Below are 22,821 nucleotides of genomic sequence, written 5' to 3'. Positions count from 1 at the left end.
TTCCTGAAGTACAGCCACAATAAATGTAATATAAATTAAATTTAAATTATACCAGAACATTTTCCTCAAATGAATGAAAAACAAACCTTGATTCTTATATATAAAAAAGGGCACATTGTGTTACAGGAAAAATATGAAAACAGAACACTCCACGCAAGACATAATCTAGATAAGATATTGAACTTAAGAAAAAGAAATAATTCTGGTATCCATCCAGACAGAGCAGGAAGACATTCAAAAGGAAAAATAGTAGACAGACCTTAGATTTCTCTAAAGCTTCATTCAATGCCAGAAGACAATAACATATATGTATTAGGAAGAAATAAAAGCATGACAGGAGATTATTATATACAGCAAAATATCCATCAAATATAGAAGCAACTAGCTAATATTCCCAAACATGATAGAACTTGAGTTTTTCTTCAAAGAAACAAAAAATTTAACAACGGAATACAGTCACTTAGAGGCTAAATCAAAATAAAAAAATTAGGGATTAAGAGATATGCTAAAAGTATTGGTCATGAGCATTGATAAATTTAAAGGTTAAATTGATTTATAGGACATAAGATTTTTACAATTATCATTTTAAAAAAATTTTCATCTTTGTACTTTGCAGCATTATGTGAATTCATTATAATGAGTGTATGTGATTTTTCAAAACCAGTAGAGTGAGTTTTCTTAAAAATAGATTAAATTAGAAAACTATTAATTTAAACTTGTGGGACTATGTGCCATATTTGTTGTTATTGTCATTGTTTAGTCTAGTGCTATGAAAATTTGTTTTCAATTTTAAAAATTAATATGTGTATAATGAAACCAGGATAATCTATAAAAAGGACACAGCATTGACAAATATTAAAAGGAAAATCTGGAAATGAGATAGGAGCCTTTGAGAAGTTCAGATATATTCCTAGGGATCAAGAAGGCCACACACATGTGCAGTGCTCTGTGGGTACCCAGAAAAAAAACTTAACCTCTCAGGTAGGCTCTAAATCTCTCAGTGCTGGCTCTTCTTGAGGTCCTGCACAAACAGGAAGTAAAGCCTAAGCAAAGTTGGAAACTGATGGAGTATTGAGTCATGCCCAACGCACATAGAGCTTCTTAGCAAAGACTAGGAGATTTATTGGTTCAAAAGCTTTTAAGGAAATCACAATCCAGTCATTACCTGACCACTAAGCTAAGTGAGCAGAGATGTCATTTGCCATCCATCAGGGATACAGACTTCACAGAATTAGTTCAAGAAAGTCACAAAATAAACAACAGAAATAGTAAGAACAACAGTGACCATAACAACACTAAGGAGAGGGGAATTTGATTTCCAAAGTTGTCACGATATTATTTAACTGTCCCCCAGTTTTGTTTTGTTTTGCTTTTTGAGATAGGGTCTCCATCTGTTGCCCAGGCTGGAGTGCAGTGCTATGATCATGGCTCACTGCAGCCTCTACCTCTGGGGCTTAAGTGATCTTCCCACTTCAGCCTCCCAGGTAGCTGGGACTACAGGAACATACCACTGCTCCTGGATAAGTTATTTATATTTGTAGAGATAGGGTTTTACCATGTTGCCCAGGCTGGTCTTGAACTCCTGAGCTCAAGTGATCTGCCTGCCTTGACCTCCTAAAGTGCTGGGATTACAAGCATGAGCCACCACGCCCAGCCTAACTGCCCAGTTTTTAACAACATTAAAAAAAAAAAAAAAAACCATGCGAAGAAACAGGAAAATATGGCCCATACACAGGAAAAAGTAGCAAATAGAAAGTGCCTCAAAAGAATCCCATATTTAAATTTACTAAACTTTAATCAGCTGTTTACTGATTTACTGACTTTAAATCAGCCGTTAGATATTCATGCAACAAACAAAAGAAAAAAATGGCTAAAGAATTAAAGAAAGGTATGAGAACACTGCCTTGCTAAATAAGGAACCTGAAAAGAGAGACAAAAATTATTTCGAAAACTAGAAATTTTCAGGTAAAAGTACAATAACTGAAATTTTAAAAACCTGCTAGACCAGTTCAACAGTAGATTTGAAAAGGCAAAAGAAAAAAAATCAGTCATCTTGAAGACAGGCCCATGGAGAATACTCAACCTAAGGAACTAAAAGAAAAATAAATCAAGAAACTTAACAGAGCCTTAGAAAGCTGTGGAACAACGTCAGGTATACCAACATGCACACAGTGGGAATTTCAGAAGAGAGAGAAAGAGAAAGAGACAGAAGATGCTCCAATTAAAAGACACAGACTGGCAAATTGGATAAAGAGTCAAGACCCATCAGTGTGCTGTATTCAGGAAACCCATCTCACGTGCAGAGACACACATAGGCTCAAAATAAAAGGATGGAGTAAGATCTACCAAGCAAATGGAAAACAAAAAAAGGCAGGGGTTGCAATCCTAGTCTCTGATAAAACAGACTTTAAACCAACAAAGATCAAAAGAGACAAAGAAGGCTGTTACATAATGGTAAAGGGATCAATTCAACAAGAAGAGCTAACTATCCTAAATATATATGCACCCAATACAGGAGCACCCAGATTCATAAAGCAAGTCCTGAGTGACCTACAAAGAGACTTAGACTCCCACACATTAATAATGGGAGACTTTAACACCCCACTGTCAACATTAGACAGATCAACGAGACAGAAAGTCAACAAGGATACCCAGGAATTGAACTCAGCTTTGCACCAAGTGGACCTAATAGACATCTACAGAACTCTCCAACCCAAATCAACAGAATATACACTTTTTTCAGCACCACACCACACCTATTCCAAAATTGACCACATACTTGGAAGTAAAGCTCTCCTCAGCAAATGTAAAAGAACAGAGATTATAACAAACTATCTCTCAGACCACAGTGCAATCAAACTAGAACTCAGGATTAAGAATCTCACTCAAAACCGCTCAACTACATGGAAACTGAACAACCTGCTCCTGAATGACTACTGGATACATAACGAAATGAAGGCAGAAATAAAGATGTTCTTTGAAACCAATGAGAACAAAGACACAACATACCAGAATCTCTGGGACACATTCAAAGCAGTGTGTAGAGGGAAATTTATAGCACTAAATGCCCACAAGAGAAAGCAGGAAAGATCCAAAATTGACACCCTAACATCACAATTAAAAGAACTAGAAAAGCAAGAGCAAACACATTCAAAAGCTAGCAGAAGGCAAGAAATAACTAAAATCAGAGCAGAACTGAAGGAAATAGAGACACAAAAAACCCTTCAAAAAATTAATGAATCCAGGAGCTGGTTTTTTGAAAGGATCAACAAAATTGATAGACTGCTAGCAAGACTAATAAAGAAAAAAAGAGAGAAGAATCAAATAGACACAATAAAAAATGATAAAGGGAATATCACTACCGATCCCACAGGAATACAAACTACCATCAGAGAATACTACAAACACCTCTACGCAAATAAACTAGAAAATCTAGAAGAAATGGATAAATTCCTGGACACGTACACTCTCCCAAGACTAAACTGGGAAGAAGTTGAATCTCTGAATAGACCAATAACAGGAGCTGAAATTGTGGCAGTAATCAATAGCTTACCAACCAAAAAGAGTCCAGGACCAGATGGATTCACAGCCGAATTCTACCAGAGGTACAAGGAGGAACTGGTACCATTCCTTCTGAAACTATTCCAATCAATAGAAAAGAGGGAATCCTCCCTAACTCATTTTATGAGGCCAGCATCATTCTGATACCAAAGCCGGGCGGAGACACAACCAAAAAAGAGAATTTTAGACCAGTATCCTTGATGAACATTCATGCAAAAATCCTCAATAAAATACTGGCAAAACGAATCCAGCAGCACATCAAAAAGCTTATCCACCATGATCAAGTGGGCTTCATCCCTGGGATGCAAGGCTGGTTCAATATACACAAATCAATAAATGTAATCCAGCATATAAACAGAGCCAAAGACAAAAACCACATGATTATCTCAATAGATGCAGAAAAAGCCTTTGACAAAACTCAACAACACTTCATGCTAAAAACTCTCAATAAATTAGGTATTGATGGGACGTATTTCAAAATAATAAGAGCTATCTATGACAAACCCACAGCCAATATCATACTGAATGGGCAAAAACTGGAAGCATTCCCTTTGAAAACTGGCACAAGACAGGGATGCCCTCTCTCACCGCTCCTATTCAACATAGTGTTGGAAGTTCTGGCCAGGGCAATCAGGCAGGAGAAGGAAATAAAGGGTATTCAATTAGGAAAAGAGGAAGTCAAATTGTCCCTGTTTGCAGATGACATGATTGTATATCTAGAAAACCCCATTGTCTCAGCCCAAAATCTCCTTAAGCTGATAAGCAACTTCAGCAAAGTCTCAGGATACAAAATCAATGTACAAAAATCACAAGCATTCTTATACACCAACAACAGACAAACAGACAACCAAATCATGAGTGAACTCCCATTCACAATTGCTTCAAAGAGAATAAAATACCTAGGAATCCAACTTACAAGGGATGTGAAGGACCTCTTCAAGGAGAACTACAAACCACTGCTCAAGGAAATAAAAGAGAATACGAACAAACGGAAGAACATTCCATGCTCATGGGTAGGAAGAATCAATATCGTGAAAATGGCCATACTGCCCAAGGTAATTTATAGATTCAATGCCATCCCCATCAAGCTACCAATGACTTTCTTCACAGAATTGGAAAAAACTACTTTAAAGTTCATAAGGAACCAAAAAAGAGCCCGCATCGCCAAGGCAATCCTAAGGCAAAAGAACAAAGCTGGAGGCATCACACTACCTGACTTCAAACTATACTACAAGGCTACAGTAACCAAAACAGCATGGTACTGGTACCAAAACAGAGATATAGATCAATGGAACAGAACAGAGCCCTCAGAAATAATGCCGCATATCTACAACTATCTGATCTTTGACAAACCTGAGAAAAACAAGCAATGGGGAAAGGATTCCCTATTTAATAAATGGTGCTGGGAAAACTGGCTAGCCATATGTAGAAAGCTGAAACTGGATCCCTTCCTTACACCTTATACAAAAATCAATTCAAGATGGATTAAAGACTTAAACTTTAGACCTAAAACCATAAAAACCCTAGAAGAAAACCTAGGCATTACCATTCAGGACATAGGCATGGGCAAGGACTTCATGTCCAAAACAACAAAAGCCAAAATTGACAAATGGGATCTAATTAAACTAAAGAGCTTCTGCACAGCAAAAGAAACTACCATCAGAGTGAACAGGCAACCTACAACATGGGAGAAAATTTTCGCAACCTACTCATCTGACAAAGGGCTAATATCCAGAATCTACAATGAACTCAAACAAATTTACAAGAAAAAAACAAACAACCCCATCAAAAAGTGGGTGAAGGACACGAACAGACACTTCTCAAAAGAAGACATTTATGCAGCCAAAAAACACATGAAAAAATGCTCATCATCACTGGACATCAGAGAAATGCAAATCAAAACCACAATGAGATATCATCTCACACCAGTTAGAATGGCAATCATTAAAAAGTCAGGAAACAACAGGTGCTGGAGAGGATGTGGAGAAATAGGAACACTTTTACACTGTTGGTGGGACTGTAAACTAGTTCAACCATTGTGGAAGTCAGTGTGGCGATTCCTCAGGGATCTAGAACTAGAAATACCATTTGACCCAGCCATCCCATTACTGGGTATATACCCAAAGGACTATAAATCATGCTGCTATAAAGACACATGCACACGTATGTTTATTGCGGCATTATTCACAATAGCAAAGACTTGGAACCAACCCAAATGTCCAACAATGATAGACTGGATTAAGAAAATGTGGCACATAAACAACCATGGAATACTATGCAGCCATAAAAAATGATGAGTTCATGTCCTTTGTAGGGACATGGATGAAATTGGAAATCATCATTCTCAGTAAACTATCACAAGAACAAAAAACCAAACACCGCATATTCTCACTCATAGGTGGGAATTGAACAATGAATCACATGGACACAGGAAGGGGAATATCACACTCTGGGGACTGTGGTGGGGTCGGGGGAGGGGGGAGGGATAGCATTGGGAGATATACCTAATGCTATATGACGAGTTAGTGGGTGCAGTGCACCAGCATGGCACATGTATACATATGTAACTAACCTGCACAATGTGCACATGTACCCTAAAACTTGAAGTATAATAAAAAAAAAAAGATGTAGAACAAAGATGTAAAAAAAAAAAAAAGAAATATTTACAGAAATAAGGGATGAAAACTTTGCAAATTCAATTAAAAAAAAACCAGTAATATGTACCTAGAAGTTCAATAGTTCAATGAACTCTAAGACACACTAAAAAAAGATCCACACCTAGACACATCGAAGTGAAACTTTTGAAAGCCAAACACACAAAAAGAAAATCTTGAAAGCATCTGGGTATCTTAGAGGATACATACATCTTCTTAAATACAATGGCACTGGAAATATAAACATTGAAAGTGCTTTTGCTAGTGTCTCAGAAATTACCAAAATATTATTGGACACTGGAAAAACATAATATTTGTTAAAAAGTGGCAGAGAATTTGGCAAAATTATGTTATTCTGCTGAGTAGAAAATAAAACTTGTAAGTAATGAATTTGGACATCCAGTTGAGATTACCAAGTGAGGTGTGGAAGGGGTAGAGTTGTTCCTCTTTGCTGCTTACAGTAAAATGTGAGGGGAAAATAGACAAATCGAGGAGTGAATTGATAAAAGAAAAAGGAAATAGCACTTGATGATTTGAAAAATGTTAAGCTTATCTGGATAGTGTACTCTAAAAGAAGGGCCAAGAGTGTGGCTGAACAATCATTTGCTGAAGAGATTAGATGTGTGACTCATGAATCCAACCAGCCATCTCAACAGAGGCCAGAAAGAGAGAGGGGATTATCCATTATCCACGAGAGATATGTGGAGGGCTCTCTTGTCTCATGATTTGGAGTCTTGTGAATTGCACAAGAGAACAATATAATTTTTGAGTTTCATACCAGCAGAAACACTGCTGACTTGGACTGAAAGGGACAGGGAGAGGATGAAATGAAGGAAGAATTACCCTGAAGAAAGAGCCACAGATGCAGAGCCCTATCCAACAGCGCCTCCTTGGACTGAGAGGTTTGGGGCTGCCACCCCAGTGGGCCGAGAGGGTACAGCTGCCATCCCTGCAAGCCAAGAAGACAGAGCATTTAATCAAGGAGGATTAATAATCAAGGAGGATTACTCTCAGCCCTTGAAACCTAATGTAACTTACCCTGCTTGATTCCAGACTTGTTTGGGACCTGTGACTCTTTTCTCCCTTCTGGAATGAGAATGTCTATCCTACTTTGGTCCTACCATTGTATTTTGGAAGCAGATAACTTATCTGCTTCCAAAGTTCACAGATGGAGAGCAATTTTGCTCCAGGATGGATCATATCACAAATTTCATCCACAACTGATTTAAATGATTTATATCATGAGAGTTGGGACTGTGAATTGATGTTATTTAGATGTGATTTTGGACTTGGAGTTGTTGCTGGAATAGTTAAGACTTTTGGGGATGTTGGGACTGAGTGAGTCTATGTTCCTCATGTGAAAGACGTGAATTTGGGGAAGGCAGAGCACAGACTGTTATTGGTTGTATTGTGTCCCCCCAAAAGGATGTGTTACAGTCCCCGCAAAAGGATATGTTAAAGTCCTAGCCCTAAGTACCACAGAACATCACTTTATTTGGAAATAGAGTTATTGTAAATGTCATTAGTTAAGATGAGGTCACAATGGAGTAGGATGAGCTCTAATCCAGTGTCCCAATGGGAAAAGGAGAGAAACAACATAGGAAAAGACAGCTTTGTGACAGCAGAGACAGAGACTGGAGTGATGCATCTCTATGATAAGGAACACCAAGGATTGCCAGCAAGGACCAGAAGCTGGAAGAGGCCAGGAAAAATTTTCTCCTACAGGTTTCAGAGGAAGCATGCCCCTGCCAACACCTTGGTTTCAGACTTCTAGCCAACAGGACAACAAAACAATAAACTGCTATGGTTTTAAGCCACCAACTTTGTGGTATTTTTGCTAGGATAGCCTTAAGAAACTAATACATGGCCAGGTGTGGTGGCTCATGCCTGTAATCCCAACACTTTGGGAAGCCAGGGCAAAAAGATCGCTTGAGCTCAGGAGTTTGAGACCAGCCTGGGCAACATAGTGAAACATTGTCTCTATAAAATAAATTATTTTTAGTTAGGCTCAGTGGTGTGTGCCTGTAGTCCCATATTCCCAGCTACTCAGGAGGCTGAGACAGGAGGATCATTTGAGCCCAGCAGGCTGAGGCTGCAGTAAGCCATGATCTTGCCACTACACTCCAGTCTGAGTGACAGGGTGAGACCCTGTCTCAAAAAAAAAAAAAAAAAAAAAAAAAAAAAAAGAGAGAAAGAAACAAATACATAATTCAATTTGGAAAATACATTTGTTTCAACAAATGATTTGAGAAATCTGGATATTCATAAGCAAAATAATGAAATTGCACCCTAGCCCACTCCATAGACAAAAATTAATTCAAAATTAGTCACAGACCTAAATTTAAGAACTATATACTATAAATCTCTTAGAAGAAAACACATGTGTAAATATTCATTACCTTGGATTAGGCAGTGATTTCTTAGATATGACATGAAAAGCACAAGCAACAAATGAAACTTCATCATAATTTCAAATTAAAATATTTCTTTCTTCAAAAATACCTTCAAGAATGTGAAAATGCAGCCTGCATATTTGGAGAGAATATTTGTAAATCATGTATCTGATAAGGAACTTGTATCTAGTATATACATAAAGCTCTTACAACTCGACAATAAAAAGACAACCCAATTGTAGAACTCAGCAATAATTTGAATAGACATTCTCCAAAGAAGTCATGCAAATAGCCAACAAGTACATGAAAGATGCTCAACATCATTAGTCATTAGACATGCAAGTCCAGGCCATAATGAGATACTACTTGCCAATAATAATAATGATGACGAAAATAACAAGCGTTGGTATGGATGTGGAGAAATCAGAACACTCATACACTGCTGGTAGGAATATAAAATGCACAGCCACTTTGGAAAACAGTCTGGCAGTTCTTCAGAAAGTTAAACATAGTTTTACCCTGTGACCCAGCAATTTCACTCCTAAATGTGTACCCAAAGGAACAGAAAAACAGATGCTCACACAAAAATGTGTACATGAATGCTCATAGCAGTATTATTCTTAATAGCCAACAAGTGGAATTATCAACAGGTGAACGGATAAATAAATGTGGTATATCTCTATAATGGAATATTATTTGGCAATATAAAAGAATGAAGTACTGATATATGCTGCGATGTGGATGAACCTTGAAAACCTTATGCTGAGTGAAAGAAGACAGTTACAAAAGACTATATCTTGTATGATTCCATTTATATGAAATGTCTAGAATAGGCCAATTCATAAAGAATGGAAGTAGATTAGTATTTACCAGGAGCTTGGGCAAAAGGGGACTAGAGAGTAACTGCTGTTATAGTTGGTATGGGCTCTCCTTTTGGGGTGATGAAATGTTCTAAAATGAGATATTGGTGATAGTTTCACAGCTGTAAATATATTACAAACCACTTACTTTTACACTTGAATAGGTAAATTTTAAAGTATATGATTATATAACAATGTGGCCATTATAAAAAATGCTATAGTGGCACATGTGTACCTGTTCTGTAATTTTTATATGACTATTTATGTGTGAATTACACTGCTTCTCCGTTGAGTGTAAAATAAAGACAGTTCTGGAGACATTAAACTCAAGTCATTTCTGTGTGTTCTTTGTTTCCCATCTTGTGTCTGTGTCGTGGCAGTACTATTGGATATTATTATTATTTAAGAAATACAATCAATAGATTAAAGGTCACACAGTCAAAAGTTTGGGGAAAGCTAGGTTAAGAAGAGTCAGGGTTGACCAGGTGGGGTGGCTTATTCCTGTAATCCCAGCTCTTTGGGAGGCCCAGGCAGGCAGATCCCCTGAGGTCAGGAGTTTGAGACCAGCCTGACCAACACAGCGAAACCCCGTCTCTACTAAAAAAGTACAAAATTAGCTGGGCATGGTGGCACATACCTGTAATCCCAGCTACTTGGGAGACTGAGGCAGGAGAATCACTTGAACCTGGGAGGTGGAGGTTGCAGTGAGCCGAGATCTCGCCATTGCACTCCAGCCTGGGCAACAAGAGCGAAATTCTGTCTCAAAGGAAAAAAAAGAGAAGAGTCAGGGTTTTTCTGCAGTACCTTTCAGACCCCTTATCATGATAATATGCCTTGTGACTTTCCAGTGGTGACTACATATGATGCTTGTCTCTAAATTGATCACTCTGGGCAATGATGCTCCATGGTGGGGAAAGAGATTTGAAATTATCCCTGCTCTCTTCATTCCCCGTCATCACAGATGACCAAGGTAAATGACTATAAAGTCTTCTCCCTATGACTTAGTAGTCAAGTTTATAATGTAGCTTTCCTAAAACCAAAGAAAAACCATTATTCGTTCTATCAAATGAGTGAAATAACAGGGAGATTTAACAGTGGTGGAATGTAAGGTCCTAGTCTCTTGAGGCAGCAGCATGTTAGAGCAAAGTTTCTGAACAGATGTAACCTAGTCTGTTACTTAGAGGCTCTGAATAGGAAAGCATTTCTTAACATTTCTGAGCTTTCACTCATTCATCCATAAATTATAGATTTAAAAGGTACCAAACTCCCAGAGCTGTTGTTAGGATTTGATCAGATAATATATGCAAACTTCAGAATGACTCCTACACTTGGCAAATCTTGTTCTTGTTCTTGTTGTTGTTATCATTATTCTGAACTAGTAGATCCTGAAAAGAATAGCTTGATATCAACATGAGGATGTCAATTACTATATCCCATTATCCTATAGAGCATGCAATCTCTGTCCAATTTGAAAGAGATCCTGAGAAGACATTCAAAAAAATAATGTGAAATTAAATATAGTTTGGCCATATCGCCCCTGAATTAACAGCATTATGTCTTTTACACTGAAAATTCAATCCAGAGTGTCATTCTCACATCTTGTCTGTTTCTTTTAAATGATGTTAAGCCAATGATCAATCAAACATGCTTAGGGAGACAGCTGATTCATCCTGACAACTAAAGGACAGGACAGTTTGTGTTAGAGACCAAAGTTTCCTTCTGTCAATAAATGACAAATAGATAATTACAACTCTGAACTTATGTTTACTAAGTCTCTTACAAAGCCTCACTTTGGGGCTTATAGGTAATGCATACAAAGTAGCCTGGCAAAGATATATTGTCTTGTATCTACACCTGCTGATTTCTCTTTCAAGCAGAGGAATCACGTGCTTGTGGCATGCAGAATCACTTTCATGTCATCTTAGAATGCCTGTCTCTCACTTGAGCCTGCAGCTAATTTAACAGTATGACTCAGATACAACTATGTTCACTAAAGGGAACTAACAACAATGATCTTCCTTTTAACGTTGAGTTTATAATTATCTTCATCAGACTGTCTTAAATATACATTAGTCACACCATTTGTTCTCAAAAGTTGTATGTCTTTTTTTTGCGGGGGTGGGGTGGGGTGCTGATTTTGTTTTCCAAGTTAGGTAGAAACAACAAATTAAAAACAAAATACCGCATCTTTGCTGATGAGGATATGCTTCCCAGTGTCTTGGACAAGACCTTTTCTCACAAAAAAAAAAACACCAAAACCTAATTGGGGAAAACTGAAAAACCAAGGAAGTTCTAGATGCCAAACCACAGCCTTGGGCACAAGGCAGAGACTATATGATCCTTGGGCTGCAGCTGCCCCCATGAAACTAGCCTCCAAACATCTGCTACTAATGTGAGTCAATTGATAAGTATTCAAAGAATTAAAGTCCCTGGAGGGAATGTCTAACTGGCCAATGAAACTCCATCAGGTTCTATGAGAGAGGCAGCAGTGGGAGGTGATAAGAGGCTGGCGGCGGTAACTACCCTCCATCTAAGACCTACACACAATTGAGTGTTCTCTTCAGAGGGAAATTGGCAGGCTATAATTAAAAAAGGGGAGGAATGAAGATAAATACTGGACACCCCCCAAAATGATAAATATTCGCTATGAGTAGTGATAGTGATACTAACAGTGATCCCTTTTTATAGGATTTTAACTTTATAAAATACTTTAAAACAATCTTATTAATTACCTCTAAAAACCATATCATTATGCCCATTTCACCAATGATGTAACAGATGATGTTCAGATAGATTAAGCCATGGTCACATGGCTTCGGTATGATTGGCCAAAGACTGGCATATTATGCAAATAATGTACTCACTCACTAAAGAGTTTTTGAATAAACAAATGAATGATGACCTTTAAAGAATCATGTAAGCATTACCTCTTGGAAATAGCTTCACAAATGAAAGAATTATTTGAAAACATTTAGTCCAACACTTTATTTTAAAATACGGGAAACAAGCCGTGAGTTAAAAGGACAAATACTCAAGGTGATGGTTATCCTATTTACCCTGATGTGATTATTACACATTGTATGCCTGTATTAAAATAGCTCATATACCCCATAAATATATATACCTATTATGTACCCCAAAACATTAAAAATTAAAAATTGATTCAAATAAGACAAAACAATTAAGATTAGAATTCTGGTTTACTGAAATTCAGTAACTTGCTTTTATTCTACATTGTATTAACGTCCTTGAGTCCCCTCCTTGTCCTCTGTTGGGTATTACTGTTTTCAGCCCATGAAAGGAAATAAGCATAATGTAGTCCATGTTTTCTGGGACCTCATGTGAAACTTGGAAGTCAGTGTTTCTTGTGTATCATCCCAGCCTTGAAGGACTTTTAGGGTGCTTCTGATGCTGCTTGAGCAATCCAGGGCTCTTAAAACTCCTGCTAATTCCCTTCTGTAAACCCTGCATCCTGGTTGCTACCAACCTTGGAGAGTTCTTTCTCCCACATAGATCCCCTTTTATTACTTTATTACACATCCACCAGAGCCCACAATGGGACAGTTACCAAAAGATCCATTCCAAAGCCTTTGGCTATTGGGTCAATCTAGAACGGGAAGTTCCAACTGAATGAGACAATTGTGATTACACTTTCTCTGTTGGTAGTGTGAGACATGTGTCCCCATTGGAATGTATTCCATAGCGGCAAGCATCTAGGGTAACTCTATTTCACTATTTGATCTATAGTTAAGTACAGTACAGATAAGCTTTTCAAGGCAAGGCTGGTGCATCAATTAGTATGCTTGCAATTACAAGTACCAGAGCATACAACTAAAAGTGAATTAAATATTAAGAGTGTATTATATCCAGTGGTCCACTGGTAAATATTTAACGATTGACTCTCCAGTGAATTAAAATCCTTGATTTGTAGCATTTGCAAGTTCCGTGTTGTAAATACACCCATCATGGATGATTTTATGGGACTAACACAGTTACTGAAAGCAGAAGTGGAAAGAGATGCACACAATCATTTCTTACCGTAAGAGCTAACTCCAGCACATTACATGATAAGAAATCAACAGATGAGGAGTCAACTCAGTGAGTGAACCATATCATCAGGGACCCAAGTCTTTCTGCTTTCTCTTCTGCCATCCCCAGCATATTGGCTATTAACCTCAGGCATGGTTCTTCATGATGGCAGCCTCTGCCCAGACAGCATGTTCTTGCACAGCTGCTTCCCAAGGCAGAAAGGACAGTTTCTCCTGCCAGTCTCTGATTTATTTTTCTCAGTCAGCCACCCTATTCACCTTTTCCCATAGGGTAAGAGTGAACAGTTTCACCTTTCTGTCAGAATTTGCTGGTTTTATAAGCTATTAGGATTGTTGATAATTTTCTACAGTTTTTCAAGGGAGTTATTATATATTCTCTGGTCATGTGCTCTATAATCGGATATCAGTGTTAGCAGCTAGATCCCTTCTTCATACCCATTAAAGTTGATCATCCCTGCTCATTAAGTAAAACAGCTATTTGGAGATTCTGAAATGTGTGAGTTGAATGTGTATGTGGTAGTATGAGCAGAACTATGGACTAAATGACTGGAGACCCCACATCTAGCTGTAACCTTGACACCAGTTAGCTGTGTGACCTTGGGCAGGTCACTTAACCTTTGCAACCTTGGCTTACTTATCTCCAAACAGAAGAAATTTTAGAAAATGGTCTCTAAGTCCTTTTCAAGTCAAAAGGGCTGTTGTTCAAATTAATAGTAATGCCAAAATAAAGATGCTAGCTCCCTAGGTAACCTTGGTCAGGCTAATTAACCTGTCTGGATCTTAGTTCTTCATTCACCATATGCCTAATACAATGAGATACATTAGCACCTGCCTCCAGAGACGAATTACATAAGACTGGCTTAAAAAGGAAGAATTCGCTGAGCAAAAACAATGACCTGATACTATTAGGTTGGCGCAAAAGTTGTGGTTTTTGCCATTACTTTTAATGCAAAAACCACAATAACTTTTGCACCAGGCTAATAAAATATACAGACACAACCCTTTGTACTGATGATGGGCAGATGCTGTCATATATTATCTAAAGATAGATCTGAGTCAGGCAAGCAGTAATCCGGTGAAGCCGAATGAAATCAGGCAGTCCTAATCATCTATAAACCTTTTGCCAAGAGATGATGTGCTTCAGTATTAAAGGGAAGAATCCCAAAAGGTTTAGTATAAAAGAAAAAAAATACAATTTGTGCATGTAAAATAGTTAATCCACTGCAACCTCAATTTACAAATGGTTTGTTCCAATAATAAGGTGTTTGGAACTCAGAAATTAATGTTATACATGGAATTGGTTTTCCTGGATGACCATAATTTGTTTTAAGCCACAAGGTATTTATAGGAGAGTTTGGCACTTGTGAACATAAGTAAGGGTGGAGAGAAGACTAAAGATAGATGGCATAGAAATCAAACTTTGTTGCCACAGCAGTAGGGAAACCAGGGACACTGCAAGCAAATATAACCTCTGGATTTGGGATTAGTGCTCCTATTTCTAATATTAGTGCTCCGTATTCTCATAACTCATGAACTGAGCTGCTCCCTGTGCCCACCTCAAGATCCCCTCTATCCCCATCAGTTAGGCCAAACCAGAGTCACCCACACTTCCAGGCACCACCTTCTATCCTGGCCTTAATCAATCATTCATGGCAGGGATGACTTCCAAAGCTGAAGCATCCCCTGCTCCATCTTCCTACACTAGCTACAGGCAAGGAAAGATGATTTTGCACACAGCTGCCTCCATCCTCCCACCACCAAGAACACCATAACCCACCAGAACTCCTCCTGAGAGGAAGTGCCCTGTTTCCTTCTTCCCTTTGTTTCTATCCTGTGCATGTTAGGCAGCTATGCCCTATTGCAAATCGAGTTCCCCAAGGGTTAGAGTAAGGAGGGCGATCTAGCAGACGTCACGAGGACTGGGAATTTCTCAGTCAATGATAACATCCACTGGAAATAACATGGGCAAAAAAGAAAACTGGGTAATTGTAAATTGAGGTTATCCTGTGGAGGTCTTTCCAGGTGTAGCCATGTATAATGCTTCTATTCTTCCTTAGTCTCTTAAAAGAAGAGTGAAATATTCAAACAGAACACTCCAGAGTGGGTGTATTAATCAATTGAACATTAAGGTAGACATAAATTAAACCAAATACATTTTGTTTGATTTTGTTTTTACTTTCAGAAGTTAAATTGCCAAAATTCCTTCAGTTTGTTGTTCTACAGTCCTGTCTTAATGTATAGAGTATAAAAAAAAATAAGCTGAATGTTTTTTGGTTACAGGAGTTCTTGCTGGTCCCCAGGGTCTGTTCCAAGCTTCAGTTGTTAAAATTATCTGTGCTAAACCCTAGAGATGTGGAGAAGGCTGTATGTAATCTGTATTAGTCCTTGGATTTTTTGGGAATTTCTATTTGTACTAAATCTCTCCTGTGAGATTGCTCTGCAAGAGACATACACAAGTAGTTCCAACAAATCAAGATTTTACTGTGCAACCAGATTTCTCCAAACTGCAAATAGAGATCTTCAAGGAGTACAACTGTTCAGACCTTATATCTCTTTGTTCAGTCCTCTTCAGTGTTGATTAAACAGAAATATTTCAGTAAAGCTCTTCCATTCTGTTTTCGCACCTAATCAATATAGTGCAATTCTGTGGCAGGCTTGCTTGTTCAACGTGTGTCTGTGCTTCCAGAAACTTTCTTTCCTGATTTAGGATTGGTAAATAAAATTCAAGATAATGTGTGTGCTCTTGCCATCCAATTAAAGTCACAGGGGAAAAACAGAATCTACTCAGGGATGTCTTCTTTTCATGTTTGCCAAGTACAAATAGCTTAGAAATGTTACCTACTCAGTAGAGACATTTAATTTACAATGAATGTAACATCCTGTTTTTGATGGCAGTGTTTGTGCTGCTTTTACAATCCAAACACCTAAAATGACAAACTGGTGAGTCAGAGGTTGGAATTGAGGCAGGATGCAGCACGGGTACCATTTGTCTTTTCCTTCTGTCTGCCCTGATCACTTTCTGCCTGAGACCATCTTGCTTTTATCCCTCCAGTGGTTGTCCCGTTTATTCATCCCATGATAGCATCATTCGCCTCTCAGGGCTTCCTATTTCCTATATCTTCCTATCTCTACCTCCTGGGGTTTCATCTTTAGGCCTCCTGAAGAGTTGAAAGTGATTCCAGTGATAACATCCACTGGAAATAACCATGGCAAAAAGAAAGCTGGGTAATTGTAAATTGAGATTATCCTATGGCAGTCTTTCTGAGTGTAGTCATATATAACACTTCTGTTCTTCCTCAGCCTCCTGTAAGAAGAGTGAAACATTCACACCGAATACTCGGGAGTGGGTGTAATTTATTTTTGTTGTGTGTTTGTGTGCATGCACATGTGCATATGCCCTTGAGTACACATATACTAATATTTATTGAACGTTTACTAGTTTCCAGTGTAGAAAGCTCATCTCATCCTCACATGAACCTATTTACATTTTACAAACAAGGAAATAAGCCCTGAGAAAGCCTGTATAACTAGCCTAAAGAGCTAGAAAATATGAGCTCATCTTCAAATCCGATGTTGTTATTTCTGAAGGATATGCTGTTAATTCTTCCATGAAATTGCTCACTAAAGGAGCCCCCAGCTAAGGTGCAGAGAGTGCAGTCTCTAGGCTGGGCTAGCTGAAGACCAGACACTGTGGCCCTGACCTAGCTAAAGGTTTGATTTCAGACACATATGAAAGTTGTCTCTCAAATTCACCTAACTTTCCTCCCAACACTGCTTCCCACATACCTCCTCTAGTCCACTGACCCAGAACATTCCACAATTAAAATTTTATTTATTTGGTCAAATGCTTCTTGGTGCCTGCTCAAATGAAAATTCCACTATGAGTTAGTATCACATTAAATTTTTTAAAAAAATTGTTTGTATTTCAGTATGACAAATTTTATTAAATAATTTCCTGATTAAGGATTAATAGAGGCAGAAGATAGAGAGAACATGAGGCCACTCACTGGTCAGTGAGTAGAAGGAAAAATTACTTGGGAAAAGAATTCAGAAATGGGGAGACAAGAATCCAGTGTCAGGAGAAGCCTAGAGCAGCAGCCATATGCCACAGCGCATGATTCTTTTTTTTTTTTTTTTTCTTTTTTGAGACAGAGTCTCACTCTGTCGCCTGGGCTGGAGTGCAGTGGCATGATCTCGGCTCACTGTAACCTCTGCAGCCTGGGTTCAAGTGATTTTCCTGCCTCAGCCTCCTGAGTAGCTGAGATTACAGGCGCCTGCCACCGTGCCCAGCTAATTTTTTTGTATTTTTAGTAGAGACGGGGTTTCACCATCTTGGCCAGGCTGGTTTTGAACTCCTCAGCACACTGCACACAATTCTAAATGTGAATGTCACACACACACACACACACACACACACACACAAAACCCCAAATACGTTAATTTAAGATGTTCCCACTCAATTATTTCAATATGCAACGGAGATATAGCTGAGATGTCTTTGGTTTATAAATATAACCATTTGTATATAGAATACAAACAGTTATTTCAAACTTCATATGTACAATATGCATAATGCATATAAAGAAGTGATTTAAAATGCTGCCTCTTCCAGACGTCCAAGTAACTATTGAGTAAGACTTCTTGAAATACTTAAAAAATATTCGGGCTTAAATATGAACACCTGTCCTGTTAATTCTTTGGGCTATAGAATCCAATTCCTCAAATTCCTACCAGCCAGAAGTGGGTCAGTGCTGGTAGCTGTGGCTGTGTGGGGAAATGCATAGGGGACTTATCAGGCACTGCAAAGCATCTGTCACAGCCTCACATTATCATCACCAACATGGGAACAGGGTAATTAGAGATTTTACTGGTCAGTTTTATATTCATTATTTCAGTAAACAAATATTGAGCAATTACTATGTATAAGGCAGTGAAGATACAGTGTGGGAAAAACATAAATGGTACCCCCTCAAAGAATCAATGCTCATCTTGTCTTCATTAGCTTAGCAAACACATTTTCTTCATGATGGTATGACTAGGAGTGTATTAAGAGGTTGTTTTAGCTAAGGAACTCAGAAACCATCTATGAATCAATCATCCTTCTTGCAAAGTGCTGGACAAGAGAATTTGGATTGACATTGGCCAGTCAAGTCAAGGAAAGTAATCCTCAGTTTTGATAAGATAGAGTTATGCCCTAACCTCAACGCAGAGCCATGGTGATGTTGGCTGGACCACACAGAGGATTCTTGCCTCCTTTTGAGGTTTGGGGTACAGGGTCAAAGGACAAGAACCTCTGAAGTGAAGGAAACCTAATTCACCTATTTTTGCCCCAAAGTTTAAAACTGAGTCTCAGATCATACCATGCCAACCTAATGAAAAGTACTTCACTAGTGCCAGAAGGAAGGGATTAAGATGGCTAGCTGAATTCTGGGAACAGCTTCTTTATACCCACGAGTCTCTCGTGGCCTGCAGCATTCCCCCTCCTTGAGAGAGCAGAAGATAAAATAGCTGTGAGAAAGAATCAGGGAGCCTTCAGCTCACCCTAGAGGAAAGAATCACGCATTGGTACACCCTTTCTCATGGTGCCCGCAATGTTTGCTGTTCACACAGTCTGGACCAGACACACTCTGACAGCAGAGCAGAGGCACCTCCAAAATAAGTAGGCAGCATGGTCCTTTCCTCATTGAAAAGATAAAAGAACAACTAAAACACAAGGCAGTATAGGATTCAGAGTCAGAAAATTATTTTTCATAGCTAATCCAACCTCAGAAAGGTGAAGAAATTTCCCCAAAGTCAATTGTTCCTCAGTGACAAAGACTCAGAGAGGACTCTGGAAACAGCAGTGTTTCCACGGCAATGCCCACTGCACCAGAAAGCAGGCTGAGCTGGCCCTCCAAGAGGCAGCAGGCAAATCTCCTTTGCAGGTAGATAATATGAAAGGCTTTGCCCATGTTACAGGAGTATTTTGATGGTTTTATGTCGACTACATGAACCAATCCTGAGGTAAAAATTTGGATGCAAATCTGTTACAGAGCTGACTTCAGGGACTTCATTTTAAATGTAGGTTAGTCCTGGGATGAGTCTTCTACAAATGGGTAAGATGATTCCAAGCTTCTCCCAATGTCTAATAAGAGTGAGCTAAGCCAGTCATGGATTAACTACACCCTCACATCCAAGTCAAAACAGATAATTCCTGAATGGACAGTAAAACCCATTGAAACTCGCAAAGGTTCTTTAAAATGGAAAAGTCCTGGGTTCAGTGGGGTGAAGGAAAGTTGTTCTATGATCTTGGGTTTGGGCTTGGTGGCCCCTCAGAGGCTTAAGAGTTTCTATATTCTTGGTTCTAAACCTTGGCTGCACATTAAAGTTACCCAGGGGGCTTTAAAAAAATGCCCGGACTGCACCTCTCATCAAAGAGATCAACCACTCTGGGGGTAGGGTCCACACTTCCACGTGTTTTAAAGCCCCTCAGGTGATTCTATGGGCAGCTAAGCCTCAGAACCTCAGTTAAGCAGACTAATTCCAACTGATAAAGGCTGCATAAGCACCACAACTCTGAGTGGGGGAAGTTGGTCTGGGGCTACTGTCACCCACAGTTGTTTCTTACAATATCATTTCTAAGCTTTGAAACTTTGGAATATGTTTAAGGATGCCTTCAAAAATTGTGAGGGGTTTAACACAAGGAAATTGTAGCAAGATTTATATCAGAATATGTCATAGTTCCTTTGTTAAAACTATAGCACACAACTTTAAAATCAACTGCTACTTAATTTCTACCCAGGACTGATTCATTCTCTTTGTAAAACAGTGTAACTGATGCCCAGAGAATGCAGCCTGCCTGCAGCTAGCAGGCTCTTCTATGGGGCGGGGCACCCATTGGCCAGCAGTTGAGGTGTGTGCCTGCTAAGGTCACTATTATTTGTCCTTTCCTATTAATGCCAGTTGTACCTGTTATCCTAATTAATGTTATTTTATATTTTATAACCCCAAACCAATATATGTGTGTGCTGAAGGAAATGTAGTTGTTTGTTTCAGTGAAAGTTAAGTAAAATGCTTGGGAAAATGTGATAAAGACATTTAATCAGTGTTTTTTCAGTGAAAGTTAAATAAAATGCTTGGGAAAATGTGAAAAAAATCACTAACAAATATATTTTATTATGTATCATATATTATAAATATTGTATAGTGATATGTCTATATGTATACATATTTATGTGCATACATTTATATCATATATTATGTATTTGTGTTACATATATAGTGTATGCAACGTACATATGCAAGAAAACTATAAATGTTTTAGAAATATGTGTCAAAACTGAGTGGGAATTTGCACTTAGATTGCTTCATAAATGTCTTTAGATTCCAGTTTTGCTTTAATCTGAAAATCCTAGCAGATGCATTAGGGGTGTGGTTGATGCAAGAAAGATGACAACAAAAAGAGTTCCAATTAGCACATCCATATTCAGAGAAAAGGCCTTGGCCCTATATCAAAAGATTGGCACATAAATGTAATTTTATATACCTTAAGTTAAAATAAAACATTTAAGGAACTGTGTCTCATTATTTATGATTCTCTTTTTAAAAGGCTCTTTGAATTAATCAACTGTCAGTTGAATGGCTGAAAAAAGGCTTGTATTTTAGTGGTTGAGTAAAGCATGAATTGGTGGCCAAAGATTTTGTCAGAAATCATGCTTTGCTTTCTAGAGAGTAAGCTCATTTTTGCCAAGGCTGTAGTCCAAACAGATGTGCAGAGACGTTAAGAGCACAGGTGTGGAAATCAGGCAAACTGAATTTCCAAGGCCTGTTCTGCTACTGATTAGCTCTGGTCTTGGGAAGGTTATTTGCCCTCCTGGGGCCTCACTTGCCTTATCTGTAACATAATGCTACTAAGAAGACAATGATCAATAAATAAAATGAGATATGTGGAGAGGGAGGGTATGGTAGGGGTTATCAGCTTGGGTTTTGGAGTAGGAGATCTTAGTTTGAATCTCTGTAATACCACTTATTAGTTGTGTAAGCTTGGGCAAGTTTCTTAAATTTTCTAGGCTTGCAATTTCTCTTCTGTAAAAATGGGAAAAAACCATAACACCTACTTTATAAAGTTTTGCAGGGTTAAATAAGATAATACATGTAAAGCACTTAGAATATAGTCAGGAATTTAATAAGTGCTAGAGAAATACTATTATTATCATTTGAAAAAATCAGGGACCTAGCAACTTAGGGTGTCTAATAATTAGTAGCGGCTGCTATTAACAATATTAATATAATTATACTTGGCTTGGGTTTAAGATAAGATACTCTATGGTAATTTTGAACATACTGTAGAAATTCCATTTACTTTGACTCTCCAAGTCCTTAGAGGAACTAAGGTCATGCATCAAACAGGAATTTAAATGATTAATAATACTGTGGCCTTTTGAGTTCTAGTGAGACAATCCTATTACAGTATTTATTAGAGTATTTAAGATAAATATGTTGAGTGATGGCTGAGGAGTTTTTAATCTTGCTAAATACCCTGTGATTAAACCCATCATATCTCTGAACTAAATTAACAGTAAGGAGATTCTGATTTAAAGGCATGGTTTTGTGATAATTGAATGCCAGAGTTTAGAAGAGACCTGGGAAGTAATTGCAAGGGAGGTAGCATCAGAGAGAGAACTTTGTCTATACCTGTTTTGAAATGTGTTAGGCTCACTGATCTGTGATCAATTAGATAAGATCTTTTTTGTAACTTTGTATGTATGTTTGTGAAAAATGTGCTCTGGGATGGTGAATTCATTGCTGAATGGTGGACTTTTTATATTTCCTTTACTTTGAACCTGTTGCTCAGATTTAATTGAGAAAGGAATATTAAAATGTCCCACTAAAATGGATTTGTCGGTTTTTCCTTATATTATCATCATTTTTTGCTTTATATATTTTGAGGATATTTATTAGGTACACACCGAATTGTTTTATTCTTCTTGGTGAGTTGTACCTTTTGTCATTATAAATGATCCACCCTATAACAAGGTTGATTTATGTCTTAAAATATATTTGTCTGATAATTATATAGACAAACTACATTTCTTTAATTCTTTTCGCTTATCTTTTTCCATCATTTTATTTTCCTAGAAACTTGATGTATGATTATGCTTTACATATGTCTCCTTTAAACAGCATATATCTGTATTACTTTTTCAGTCCAGTCCAAATGGACAAGTTTGGTCAATTCACAAGTTCTATAATTCACAAAATATTTGAACATTTTATACTCTTATTATTTATAATTAAATTTGTCCAACTTTTTATATTTTTCCTA

At 38.0% G+C, this 22,821-nt stretch overlaps 1 long non-coding RNA gene across 1 annotated transcript in view; it reads right to left on the bottom strand.

The window, feature by feature from the left end:
• Positions 1 to 7,057: 7,057 nt before the first annotated feature.
• The window catches only part of LOC106635429 (uncharacterized), a 319,562-nt gene continuing 303,798 nt past the window's right edge, over positions 7,058 to 22,821 (bottom strand). The window contains exons 3-4 of the long non-coding RNA XR_008620618.2: positions 10,106 to 10,224; positions 7,058 to 7,164 (exon numbers count right to left, since the gene is read on the bottom strand). This is a non-coding gene — a long non-coding RNA (uncharacterized LOC106635429). The remainder of the gene's footprint in view (positions 7,165 to 10,105; positions 10,225 to 22,821) is intronic.

This window comes from Pan paniscus, chromosome 14 (genome assembly GCF_029289425.2).
Source record: "Pan paniscus chromosome 14, NHGRI_mPanPan1-v2.0_pri, whole genome shotgun sequence".
NCBI classification, from domain to species: Eukaryota; Metazoa; Chordata; class Mammalia; order Primates; family Hominidae; genus Pan; species Pan paniscus.
Note: the sequence above shows the minus strand (reverse complement) of the source record. Positions and strands in the feature narration are given on the sequence as shown.